The sequence below is a fragment of the Miscanthus floridulus genome, chromosome 19 (assembly GCF_019320115.1).
Source record: "Miscanthus floridulus cultivar M001 chromosome 19, ASM1932011v1, whole genome shotgun sequence".
Classification (NCBI taxonomy): Eukaryota; Viridiplantae; Streptophyta; class Magnoliopsida; order Poales; family Poaceae; genus Miscanthus; species Miscanthus floridulus.
The window spans coordinates 687,238-700,790 of record NC_089598.1 but is presented as its reverse complement, the minus strand read 5'-3'; positions in this window follow the sequence as shown (position 1 = coordinate 700,790).

The following is a 13,553-nucleotide window of genomic DNA, read 5'->3' as shown; positions in this document are numbered from 1 at the left end:
ACAGGAGCCCCTGAGCCCCCGGGCGATTCGGGTAGAATCGTCTGGGGGATTTTTGTCTTGACAGCGGGTGGGCGCGAGCGCACCCATGGGTGTAGCCCCCGGGCGATTCGGTAGAATCGTCTGGGGGGGTTTGTGTTGCCAGTGGGGGATTTTTTTTGTTTTGTCAGCAGGTGCGCGCGAGCGCACTCGCGGGTGTAGCCCTCGAGCCCCCGAGTGATTCGTGCAGAATCGCCTTGGGGGTTTTGTCAGCGGACGTGAGTGTGTGCACCTTGGTGGGCGTAGCCTCCTCTTTCCAGTTTCTGACCCATCGTTTCCAGGAGCGTGGTCCTAGGCGTTTGGTCACAGCCGAGGGACAACCGAGGGATCGGGTGAGACGGACTCGCGGACCAAGGCGTCGGGCGCAGCCGAGGGATCGGGCGAGACAGGCTCGTGGACCAAGGCATCAGGCGCGCTAAGGGGCAGTCGAGGGATCGGGCGAGTAGGAGTCATGGATCCAGGTGTCGGACGTGCCGAGGGATCAGGCGGGTCGGAGTCGCGAATCCAGGCGCTGGGCACAACGAGGGATTGGGCTAGTCAATGTCGCGGATCCAGGCGTCGGACGTGCCAAGGCGTTTGGACGTGCCGAGGGATCAGGCGGGTCAGAGTCACGGATCCAGGCACTGGGCGCAACGAGGGATCAGGCGGGTCGGAGTCATGGATCTAGGCACTGGGCGCAACGAGGGATCGGGTGAGTCGGAGTCGTGGATCCAGGCGTCGGACGTGCCGAGGGATCGGCCGGGTCGGAGTCGTGGATCCAGGCGCTCGACGCAATGAGGGATCGAGCGAGTCAGAGTCACGGATCCAGGCGTCGGACGTGCCGAGGCGTTGGGCTCGGTAGGGGTTGGTTTGAGTTTCGTGCGTTACCCCGTCCATGGTTTCTGCAACCGGAGGGGCTGAGCTAACGTCGCTTGCCTTGATTGCTCGAGTGACGCACTCGGTGAGCTCGCTAACGGGCACGTTCGAGTGAAATCCGGGTCCGTCGTTCGTGACGGGGTCGGCATAGCCGTCATGTGGCATTCCACTGATCCTTAACCCGCGTCCCGGTAGATGCCTAGGTCGTTCCGGAGACCGACCTGGGTGGCCCGCTGGCCTCCCCTCGATGGAGATTCTGTGGACATGGCTTGAGGTTAGGATCGAACGAGAAGGTTGAGATGACCCTGTCTGCTTTGGGGCAGACTGGGCGAGGGCCGCTCGGGGCTCATCTGCGTTTCCTCCCTTGGCTCTGTTTGACGTGGGGCGGCCTCGAGCCCTTCATGGGCCGACCTTCGAACCCCAGTCGATCGTTGCTTATGTTGAATGGGGCAACTGCCGCTTCATGACGCAACACGGAGCGTTGTGATGCATTTAACTGCATATGCAATGCTTTGGATGTATGGGATGAATGAATGATTTGTATGAATGAATGTGTGAATGCGTGCATGAATGTATGAATGACAGCAGATAAATGAATGATCATATAAAGAAATAGTGGGGGTTGGTAAGGTTACCTTGATGACTCGAGTGACGGGGTTTGAGGAGCTCCTATCGGATATGTCCAACCGGGATCCACGCTTGTTGTTCGTGACGGAGTCGGCATAGCCCACATGGGGCGCCCTCTGCTCCTTACCTGTCTCTCGGTGTTCGCCTGAGCTGTCTGATTGACTCAGGCAGCCCGTTAGTCTCTCCTGGGTGGAGATCCCGTTTGTTGGGCCTTTCCAAGTCCTGCCTGGGAAGGCGGAGGGCCGTCTACGTGCAGTTGCGCCTTGTTTCTCACGCCCAGCATGCGGTAGTGGTGGGCCATACCTAGGCCACGTTCCGTCTGACTAGGCGCCGTCTCGTCGGGCAGGGTGCATCCCCTCGGTCAGGGCACGTCTCGTCGTATCCCATCCGCATTGAATGGGGGAAGGGAGAGGGTTTTTCGCCCCAATCTCTCGCATTTCCCCAACTGTTGCGCCTCCTCCTTAAATAGGGGAAGGGAGAGGGCTTTCATTCCATTCCTTCGCCTATTCCTCATCTACCGCCTCCTCTCCTTTTGCCAAGAGCATTTGAGTGTCGCAGTGGTTCCTAGGAGAGAAAAGGGGAGAGCGAGGGAGAGGAGAAAACTCATAGATCCATTCATGAATCCAGAGCGCAATGTCGAGCTAGAGGTCATCCGTTGTGAGGGAGTCGGTGCTGGCCGCCTTCGCCGAGAAGGGGGTGTTGCCGCCAAAGGAGGTGGTGCACTGGAGGGCTCCTATAGGGGAGGATTTCCCATGACCTCGGGACGGCGAGGTTGTCGCCTTCCTCGCCTTCCATGAGTGCGGGTTGGGATACCCCACGCACTAGTTCCTATGTGGGCACCTCAATGAGTGGGGCCTATAGCTGCAGCACCTCAATCCGACTGGGGTGCTTCATATCGCTGGCTTCGTCACCGTGTGCGAGGCCTTCCTCGTGATGGAGCCGCCTGTGGATTTCTTCTGGTGGATGTTCTCTAGGCGAGCATTGTCAAAGGGGAAGCCGCTCAGGATCACGCCGGTGGGGGGCTTCGCGCTGCAGAAGAAATCGAGTGCGTTGGGCTCGTACCCCACGTACACCCCCTGCGATTCCAATCGGGGGTGGCACGGGGAATGGTTCTACATCAGGAAGCCAACAGAGACGCCATTCCTGCCTTTTACTAGCAGGAGGCCGGAGAGGCAGGAGAGCTGGTCGTGGGGCCCCACCAGCCGACAGAACAAGAAGTTGGAGATTGTCGGGGCGGAGCTTCAGAAGCTGGTGCGACAGGGACTCGATAGGGTGTGGGTGTTCCACACCTTCTTTCGCCATCGGGTCGCCCCGCTGGTGGAGAGGACGCGGCCGATGTGGATGTACAACGGCCCGATGGACCCCGACCGTGCGTCGTCGGAGGAGCTATCGAACGACGAGGTTTGGAGTCGCCTTGACCGGGTGCTGCAGCTGAGGGCTAAAGAGACCCTTGATGGAACACCCAGACCTCTTCACACCGCGAAGCTATCCAAACCGGTATGATCCCCTCTCCTCTGTGTTCTTTTTCCCTTTTGCTCTCCTGTATCTTGACTTCGAGTCGTCCGTTTCATAGGGACTCAGAGTTTACAAGTCCCGGCTGCATCTTCCGAAGGGGTCGGAGGGCGTGGCTCGGCAAGCCGCCCTAAAGGAGGCGGCGAACACCAAGAAGAAGAAGAAGAGAGCCGAGAAGGCTCGATGGAAGCATGAGAAGGAGATGGAGATCGCCCGACGTGTGCGGGCTGGGGAAAACAGGAGCGACGTTGAGTCAGAGCTTGAGTCGGATGATCCCACGAAGATGGGTGACGACGTGATCTCCTTCGAGGACGAGAGGGGCCAGGAGGTTGTCGCAACCTCGGTGGAGCGTCGCGAGCCTGCGGTCGTGTCCACTGACGGTGAGCGGGAGGTGGAGAGGCATGGCGACGTTCCCATGCTGAGGAAGCGCGCCGTGAGCTCAGACGCTGTTGGTGAGCGGGAGGCAAAGCGGAAGTGGACGTGGTCACCACGCCCTTTGAAGGCATCGCCAGCCTCATCCCCACCTGCCTCGGGCACGTTGGGGTAGGCCAAGCGGTCAAAGGAGCAGGCTCACACCCGTGCTTCATCAAGGCCGGCGCCAGTGTGCGACCCACAACGGGGGGATGCCCCACCAGCTGCTCCAGTCGACGTGCCTTGAGCTAACGGTCGCGGCAACGCGTGGGCCAAGCGGGTGCTGACCGGGTCGACTCCCCTCCCAGTTGAAGTGAGGGGGCATGGGTCGTGGCCTATGAGCGGTCCTCGCCCGGCGGGCCTGTTGCCAGCAGGTGAAAGCTCTAGTTTGGTTTTGGTTAATTGATGAAACCCTAAGTGCTAACCTAGTTTATCAAAGTGATTATGATATAGGTAGCACTACTCCAAGTGATGAAGCAATGGCGAAGATCATGACGATGGTGATGGCATGGTGATGATCAAATGCTTGAACTTGGAAAAGAAGAAAGAGAAAAACAAAAGGCTCAAGGCAAATGTATAAATAGTAGGAGCCATTTTGTTTTGGTGATCGAGACACTTAGCGAGTGTGATCACATTTAGGTTAGATAGCCGTACTATTAAGAGGGGTGAAACTCATATTGAAATGCGGATATCAAAGTGCCACTAGGTGCTCTAACTCATTACATATGCATTTAGGATCTAGTGGAGAGATAACACCCTTGAAAATATTTGTGAAAATATACTAACACATGTGCACAAGGTGATACACTTGGTGGTTGGCACATTTGAGCAAGGGTGAAGAAGATAGAGGTGAAAAGGAGTTGGTCTCGCTGGTCAGAAGGTGACTGGACGCTGGTCTCAGAGGGACCAGCGCGTCCGGTCAGTAGTAACAGTGAAGACGCTAGCGTCCGTCAAACGACCAGACGCTGAGTCACTCAGCGATCGGACGCTGGCTAGCTGTGTCCGGTCATATTGACGTGGCAGCATAGAGGAAGACACCGTGTGATCGGACGCTGGCTGTGTCCAATCAAGCATGACCGGACGCGTCTGGTCGGGAAAACCCGTCTCTAGAAGCTTACTGGAAATGATCGGACTCTGGGGGTTTAGTGTCCGGTCACTGTTCGCTGCTGCGTCCGGTCGTCTTTTGACCATTGAGATCGGGTGAACAGGGTTTGAAGCAGGGGACACGTGGTGAAGATCTGAGGACCGGACGCTGGGGTCGAGCGTCCAGTCAATCTGACCGGTGTGTCTGGTCGGCCCGTGTTCTGTGCAGTGAGGAGCCCAACGGCTCTATTTCGTGGGGGCTTCTATTTAAGCCCCATGGCCGGCTCAAGCTCACTCTCTGGGCCATTTGCATTGACATAGCAGCCTTGTGAGCTTAGACAAAGCCCTCCCACTCATCTCCATCATTGATTCATCATCTTTGTGAGATTGGGAGAGAATCCAAGTGCATTACTTAAGTGATTGCATCTAGAGGCACTTGGTATTCGTGTTTTGCTGTGGATTTCGCTTGTTGCTCTTGGTGGTTGCCACCACCTAGACGGCTTGGTGAAGCGGTGGAGGATTGGCTCGAGTTGGTGATTGTTCGTGGCCATCTCCGGTGATTTTGAGGGGTTTTGTACCTTCCCCGGTGTGGGGGTATTAACTCCTATACCCTTATGGCTAGGTTTGGGCCGTCTCGGACCAGGAGGTCCGGCCCACCAGAAGACGACGCGCGGCCCAGCCAATCTGCTCGGAGTCCCGCGCAAGGAATCAAGGCAAACTTGGAGATCAAGTAAGATCCTGGTCGGTTAGAATAGGAATCCTTATCCGGCCACCTATGGCAATTGTAACCGGTTAGGATTAGTTTCTAGATCTATAACCCTGTCCCCCAGACCATATAAGGTAGGCAGGGGACCCCTCTCAAAAACAATCTCATTTTACATACAACAATACAATCAGACGCAGGACGTAGGTATTACGCCCTCACGGTGGCCGAACCTGGATAAAACCTCGTGTCTGTCTTGCGTCACCATCTCGTTCGTAGCTTGCGCACCTGTCTGTCGATAATCTACTACCTTGGGCATACCCCTAGGTAGACTGTCGACCATATTTCGTTGATAGTGGCACGCCAGGTAGGGGGTGTGCGTACTGCTCCCCAGACGAACAAGATGGTCATCATCCCCGGTTCCATGGCTACACCGAACGGCCTCATGTTCATCGGCCAAATCACCTGGACCACTGGCTCCGACAACTTCATCACCATGACCATGGAGGAGGTGCAGATCCAATCTACATCAACCACTACTTCACCAGCATCTGCTACGGCTCCGACCACGTTGGATCTAGCTCCGGCCACACCAGCATCGTCTTCAGCCATGCCGACAACCCGTCGTTCGCTTCCTCGCTACAAAGGGAGGCAGATTGACAACACTGACCTGCTCGACTCCATCGATCAGGTCGACACCAAGCTTGCTAAAACCCTAGCTCTAGTAGATTCGATTCAAAATTAACCTTCCGACCAGCTCGGGCCAGACGTCCTGCATGACTCGGTATGGATCTCATGGTCATGTCTACTCCTGAAGGGCGCTCCGTTCGTCGCCGACCAGCCCCCGCAACGGGTCTCCGGCTCTCCGAGTGCGAAGCCTTGATAGAGAATTACTAGGCCCAGCCCTACGGCCTGCGAAACACTGCTTCCAACTACGCGTACAATATACATCGACCTTGGCCAAAGCCACGCAACTTCGTCAACATGGTTCGGATTGAGGAGTATCAAGAAGGATTGGTCCACACAGTTCAAGAGGGCAGCTCAAGCTCCCCGTCCAGCATCGCATCTAATGGCTCCATCCATACTGAGCTTCAGCTTCATGACGATGAAGAAGTTGAATATGATCTAGATATCCCAGACCACCCCCCGGGGTTCCCACGATTCCCATCCTTCCCACCAAGGCAAGGAGGCTTGATCAATGTCGTCAGTAATGAGGAACCCCCGGCAGTTGGTGAAACAGAACAAGAAAGGCTAGCACGCGAAGCACGCAATGTTGACCGGCTTAATCATAGACAAGTCGAAGCCGAGGAGGCACGACGCATAAGGCTCCAGCCACGCGATCTCAACAATGCCTTTGATAGGGTAGGGGAGAAGCAGGTCTTCAGGACTCCAAGCACCAACGTAGCTATTGCTATGGCGACAATGCAACGACTACCCAATACCCCGGAAATCTAGGCAATTCGTGATGATATGGAACCCTACCTGACGGCTGCCATGGCCCAAACCGTAGAGATTGCAAACCAAGCCCGGGCTCTGTCCGTCTCAGTCGAATCAAGCCACAGTTGTCAGTACTCAAGTCACCCACAGCCACCCAACCAACGTGGCTCACGCAACAACGACCCACCAGACAACCGTCAAGGCAGAAATGGTGGTCATGATGGTGGTCGGGACGACAACCGCCGCGACTATCGGGACGACAACCGCCGCAACAACCGGGACGATAATCGATGAGACAACCGTGACAATCGCCGTGATAACCGCGGTCGTGGGGTCAACCAGGGTGGTAATTGGGATCGCCGTGATGGCAATAACGTTCTCCGCCATTCCCTCGGAGAACGCGATCTACGTGGTCGCATTAACCAAAGAGCCAACGATCGTGCATCCCACGAAAGCTATCGCCGTATGGAATATGATACTACCCATGGACCTCCGGGTTTGAAGCAGTTTACTCCTCACCTTCGCCAAGTCGTGTGGCCAAAAAACTTCAAGCTTGAAAAACTCCAGAAGTACGATGGCAAGGAGAACCCAGAGTTATGGGTCATGCTCTACGAAACCGCATGTAGATCAGCCATGGCTGACGAGCACGTCATGTCTAATTACTTCCCAGTCACCGTCGGCCATGCAGGCCACCAATGGCTGGTCAGCTTGCCGGCAAACTACTTTGATTCTTGGCAAGAGCTCAAGCAAGCATTCATCGACAACTTCATTGCTACTTGCGAATAACCCGACAACAAATATGATCTGCAGCGGATTCGAGATCATAAAGATGAGTCACTGCGCGAGTACGTCCGACGCTTCTCGGAGATGCGCATCAAGGTCCCATCAATCTCCGACAACGAGGTAATCGAAGCTTTCATCACTGGTCTCCGCTTCCATGATGCCCTAAGGGACAAGCTCCTCCGCAAAAGACCTGAATCAGTCACAGCGCTCCTAGCTACTGCTAAAAAATATGCGGGCGCCGATGATGCTAAAAAGATAATCATCGAAAAAGCAGCAAGGGTTCCACGCTCCGACCACCCCCCACACCACGACGACTACCGCGGCAACCGTGGTCGGAACGACAATTTTGATCGCCGCAGCCAGCGCAACGATTTTCACAACCACCATGACCAGCGTAATCAGCGGCGTAATCGTCGTGACGATTACAGGGGCAAGCGTGCTCAGGAAGATGACGGCGAAGTCAACATCGTTAAAAAAGGTGGCGGACGTCGCAACTATGAAGAAGACTATGCTAAAGCATTGAAAGGACCCTGCCAGCTCCATCCCAAGTCAAACCATACCATGGAGAATTGCTGTGTTCTCAAATCCATCTACTCGCGCCAACAGGCTCTGGATAAATCCGACAAGCCTAACGACGTAGGGGAGCAGCGTAGCGAGGACAACGATGATGAAGACGTAGATCCCCGTCACAAGTATGTCAAGCCAACCGACCGCGTCCACACCATCATTGGGGGCAAAGTGTCCATCAAGACCAAACGAGAGCGCAAGCTGCTCGCCCGCGCTTGCTTGAACATGGCCAATGCCGACAACCTCATCGTCGATCCATGGCTCCCTCCTTGGTCTCACCGTGAGATCTCCTTCAGCAGAAAGGACCAATGGGCTGCAATACCTAAGCCAGGGCATTTTCCTCTGGTTCTCGATCCTTGTATAAACAAGGTTTAGTTTGATAGAGTGCTGATTGACGGTGGCAATTCCATCGATATACTATTCAAGAACAGTTTGCCAGCCTTGAAGATAACCCAGGCTGATCTTAAGCCATACGAGGCACAGTTCTGGGGTGTTCTCCCTGGACAGAGCTCCACACCTCTCGGGCAGATCACGCTACCTGTGCAATTTGGTACCCTAGACCACTTCTGCACCGACTACGTCAACTTCGTGGTCGCTGACTTCGAAGGCACCTACCATGCTATCCTTGGCCGACCAACGCTCACCAAGTTCATGGCCATACCTCACTATAGGTATTTGGTGCTCAAGATGCCTACTGAGAAGGGGGTTCTAACTCTCAGGGGCAACATATACACAGCTTACACCTGCGAGGATGACAGCTTCAAAATAGTAGAGGCTCACGACCTTTCTATTTGCATGGCCAAGAACATGCTCGACGCCAAGCAGACCCCAGTCGACCACCTGGAGATCCTAGAGCTCGAGGCCCCATGCAAGAACATCAAGTCCAAAGAGCACAAAGAGATCTAGCTGATCGATGGTGATCCCAGCAAAACGGCCCTTATCGGGGCCAACCTGGATCCTAAATAGGACGACGCGCTCATCAGGTTCATGAGGAGCAACGTGAGTGTGTTCGCATGGAAACCCGCTGACATGCCCGGTGTACCTCGGAACTTGATCGAGCACTCCTTAAATGTCGATGGCAAGGCCAAATCCATCAAGCAGAAGCTACGACGGTTCACTCGCGACAAAAAGGAGGCTATTAGGGGAGAAGTTACACGGCTTTTAGCAGTCGGATTTATCAAAGAAGTGTATCATCCGGAGTGGTTAGCCAACCCGGTTCTTGTACGCAAAAAGAATAAGGAATGGAGAATGTGCATTGATTACACTGATCTCAACAAACACTGCCCTAAAGACCCCTTTGGCTTACCTCACATAGACGAGGTCGTAGATTCAACTGCCTGTTGCGAGCTGCTTTCCTTTCTCGATTGCTACTCTGGTTATCACCAGATCGCTCTCAAAAAGGACGACCAGATCAAGACATCCTTCATCACGCCCTTCGGCACCTACTGCTACACGACCATGTTGTTCGGGCTCAAGAACGCTGGGGCTACCTATCAACACGCCATACAGGCCTGCCTCAAAGATGAGATAAAAGACAACCTCGTTGAGGCTTATGTTGACGATGTAGTTGTTAAAACCAAGGAAGCATACACCCTTGTCGACAACTTAGAACGTACCTTTGTAGCCCTTAACACATTCCATTGGAAATTAAACCCAAAGAAGTGCATTTTTGGTGTTCCATCTGGTATATTACTCAGCAACGTCGTAAGTCACGACGGCATACGCCCTAACCCAGAGAAAGTAAAAGCTGTCTTGGATATGAAGCCGCCCAAAAAGGTGAAGGATGTTCAGAAGCTTACCGGATGCATGGCTGCCCTCAGTCGTTTCATATCTAGATTGGGCAAAAAAAGGACTACTGTTTTTCCAGCTGCTCAAAGCATCCGAGAAGTTTGAGTGGTCGGAGGAAGCAGACGCTGCCTTTACACAGCTGAAACAATTCCTTACATCACCTCCGGTTCTCACTGCTCCCAGAGAAGACGAAACCCTCCTACTTTACATTGCGGCGACTAATCGAGTGGTCTCCACTGCCGTGGTGGTCGAACGTGACGAGCCCGACCACGTCTACAAGGTACAGCAACCAGTTTATTTCACAGATACCCGTAGATTCAGAAACTGATCTACGCTATACTAATTACATCCCGAAAGTTGAAACACTACTTCAACGGATATCGTGTGGTGGTCATGACCGAGTACCCTCTGGGAGACATCATTCGCAACAAGGATGCAAACGGGCGCATTGTCAAATAGGCAATGGAGCTATGCCCTTTCTCCTTGGAATTTGCAAGCCGTACTACAATCAAGTCTCAGGCACTTATCGATTTTATCATCGAGTGGACAGACTTAAGCACACCTGTGTAACGTCCCACCTCTCCAAGGCCGGGCCCGCTTACATCTGGCAGCTTCTCTAGGATATAGACTGCCCTCACAGATCAACACAGGTCTTTTCTGCGCACTTTGTCCTCACTCGTGCGCACCCGGGAAGAACTTCCTGGTCGGTCACCCATCGACCCAGGCCAAGCACGCTTAACCTCAGAGTTATTTGTAGATGAGCTTCCAGAAAAGAAGTTGCAACTTATTGATATGAGTATCCTATTAATCCTGTTAAGCCCTGGGCCGGGATGTTACATCCTCACCCCCTTAAGAGATCGACGTCCTTGTCGATCAATCCCAAGCCAGGAGCGTCCTCTCTTGGCCACGTCCGTGTGTCCAGAGCCAGCGCATGTGCCATGCTATGTGACCACGCTGGATCCACACTAGCCATGCGCACCATGCCTGCGCAACTGCGACACACGCGCCCGTGAAACCGCGAGAGTCGGCTTTGATACCATTCTGTAACGTCCTGCCTCTCTAAGGCCGGGCCCGCTTACATCTGGCAGCTTCTCTAGGATATAGACTGCCCTCACAGACCAACACAGGTCTTTTCTGCGCACTTTGTCCTCACTCGTGCGCACCCGGGAAGAACTTCCCGGTCGGTCACCCATCGCTCCAGGCCAAGCACACTTAACCTCGGAGTTATTTGCAGATGGGCTTCCGGAAAAGAAGTTGCAACTTATTGATATGAGTATCCTATTAATCCTGTTAAGCCCTGGGCCGGGATGTTACAACCTGCCTCTCAGGGGCCCGCCGAGTATTGGAAGATGTACTTCGATGGCTCTCTCAACATTGACGGCACAGGGGCAGGAGTCCTTTTCGTATCACCATCCAATGAGCAGCTCTGATACGTCCTTAGGATTTATTTCCCGGCATCTAATAACACCGCCGAGTACGGAGCATGCCTGCACGGTCTGCGCATTGCGGTCGAGCTCGGTGTCAAGCGTCTCTATGTCTACGGAGACTCGGCTCTGGTTATCAACCAGCTCAACAAGGACTTGGATACGACCAGTGAAAAGATGGACGTATACTGCAAAACGATCAGAAAGCTGGAAGGCAAGTTCTATGGCATCGAGTACACACATGTGGTCCAGGACAAAAATCAAGCAGCAGATGTGCTGTCAAAGTTAGGATCATCTCGAGCCAAAGTCCCACATGGCGTATTTGTTCAAGACCTGCTCACGCCCTCCATCAAAGAAGAAGATCCCGCGGTCGACAAGCCTCCAGACCAGCTATTGGTGGCTACGGTTCCGGCGTCAAACACAACCAAACCACCTCCGACCACCAAGAAGCCTGACTAGAGAGTACCTTTCATCAAGTACCTGATAGATGGTAGCGGTTACACCGATCGGACAGAGAACGAACGCTTGATGCGTCGGAGTAAGCAGTATCTGCTCGTCGATGGCAAATTGTGGCACAAGAACGCGAAGGAGGAAATCTTGATGAAGTGTATAACCCAGGAGGATGGTGAACATCTCCTAGACAAAATCCACTCTGGCTCCTGCGGCAACCACGCGGCCTCGAGAACGCTGGTCGGCAAGGCTTTCCAAGCAGGGTTCTATTGGCCGTTAGCCGTAGCCGATGCAGAGAAGCTAGTCCGCCATTGTAAAGGTTGTCAGTTTTTCACCAAGAGAATCCACGTACCAGCACACGAGATTCAGACTATACTAGCCTCTTGGCCCTTCGCATGCTGGGGACTAGATATGATCGGGCCTTTCAAATCGGCTCCTGGAAAATTTACATGTGTCTTTGTGCTGATCGACAAATTCTCCAAGTGGATAGAGTACATGCCCCTGGTCAAGGCATCTTCAGAAAAGGCTGTCGCGTTCCTCGACCAGGTCATCCACCGCTTCGGCATACCCAACAGCATCATCACTGATCTGGGCACTCAGTTCACCGAGAACTCTTTTTGGGACTTCTGTGATAAAAGGAGCATAGTTGTAAAATACGTCTCGGTGGCACACCCCAGAGCTAACGGACAGGTCGAGCGGGCAAATGGTATGATTCTGGACGCACTTAAGAATAGGATGTACAGAGAGAATGACAAAGCTCCTGGAAGATGGCTCCAAGAGTTACCAGCTGTGATCTGGGGTCTCAGAACCCAGCCCAGTCGCAATACTGGCGTATCACCATACTTTATGGTTTATGGCGCTGAGGCAGTGCTCCTAGCAGATATAGCCTTCAGATCAGCACGGGTAGAGAACTTCGACGAAGACAAGGCCAATGAAGTGTGGTAGCTAGAAGTGAATAGTGCAGAAGAGAAGCGGCTCGATTCTTGCGTACGTACAGCCAAATACCTTGCTGTTTTGTGCAGGTACTACAACAAGAACGTCAAGGAGCGGTTCTTTATGGTCGGGGACCTGGTCCTGAAGTGGAAGACAAATCAGGCTGGTGTCCACAAACTCGCAACCCCATGGGAAGGACCCTTCATGATCAAGGAGGTCACACGCCCTACGTCTTACAGGTTAGCTCGCCTAGACGGCACAAACGTACCCAATTCCTGGCACATCGACAAGCTTAGGCGTTTCTATGCTTAGCTACTAAGATATGTACCCCTCTTGTACTTCTGATTTATTTTAATAAAGCTATTATGATTTCTCCGACCACTCTAATGTGTCACTTCGAAGTCTATCATTATTCTAACTCTACCAGTTAAAACCGACCACCATTCCTTCTCGGGTTTTCAGAGCAGGTGAAAGGGGTCGAGATGGCGACTAGAGGGGGGTGAATAGTCTTTTCTAAAACTTAATCGCGTCAGCTAACCGATACAAATGCGGAATTAAAACTATCGGTCTAGCCAAGACTATACCCCACTATATATGTTCACTAGCACCTTGCAAAGATAACAATTATGCAACAAAGGTGCCGGGCTAGTTAGAGCTCTCCTAAATAATTCTAGGAGCAAGGTTACACAAACCTATGCCACTAGTACTTTAAGCAACAAGGGAGCTCCTACACATGCTAGTAAGCAAAAGCACAAAGCTAACGATGCTCACTAGCAATGCTCAATAACAAGGCAACCAATGCCTAATTAGAGAGCGCAATTACTTAGCTACACAAACTAAGTAATGTGACTAACAAGGTTACATAAACCAAATTAGCCATGCAAGGGAGCTACTTCTATGCTACACAAGCATGAAGGTAACTAGCAAGCTACACAAGCTAACTA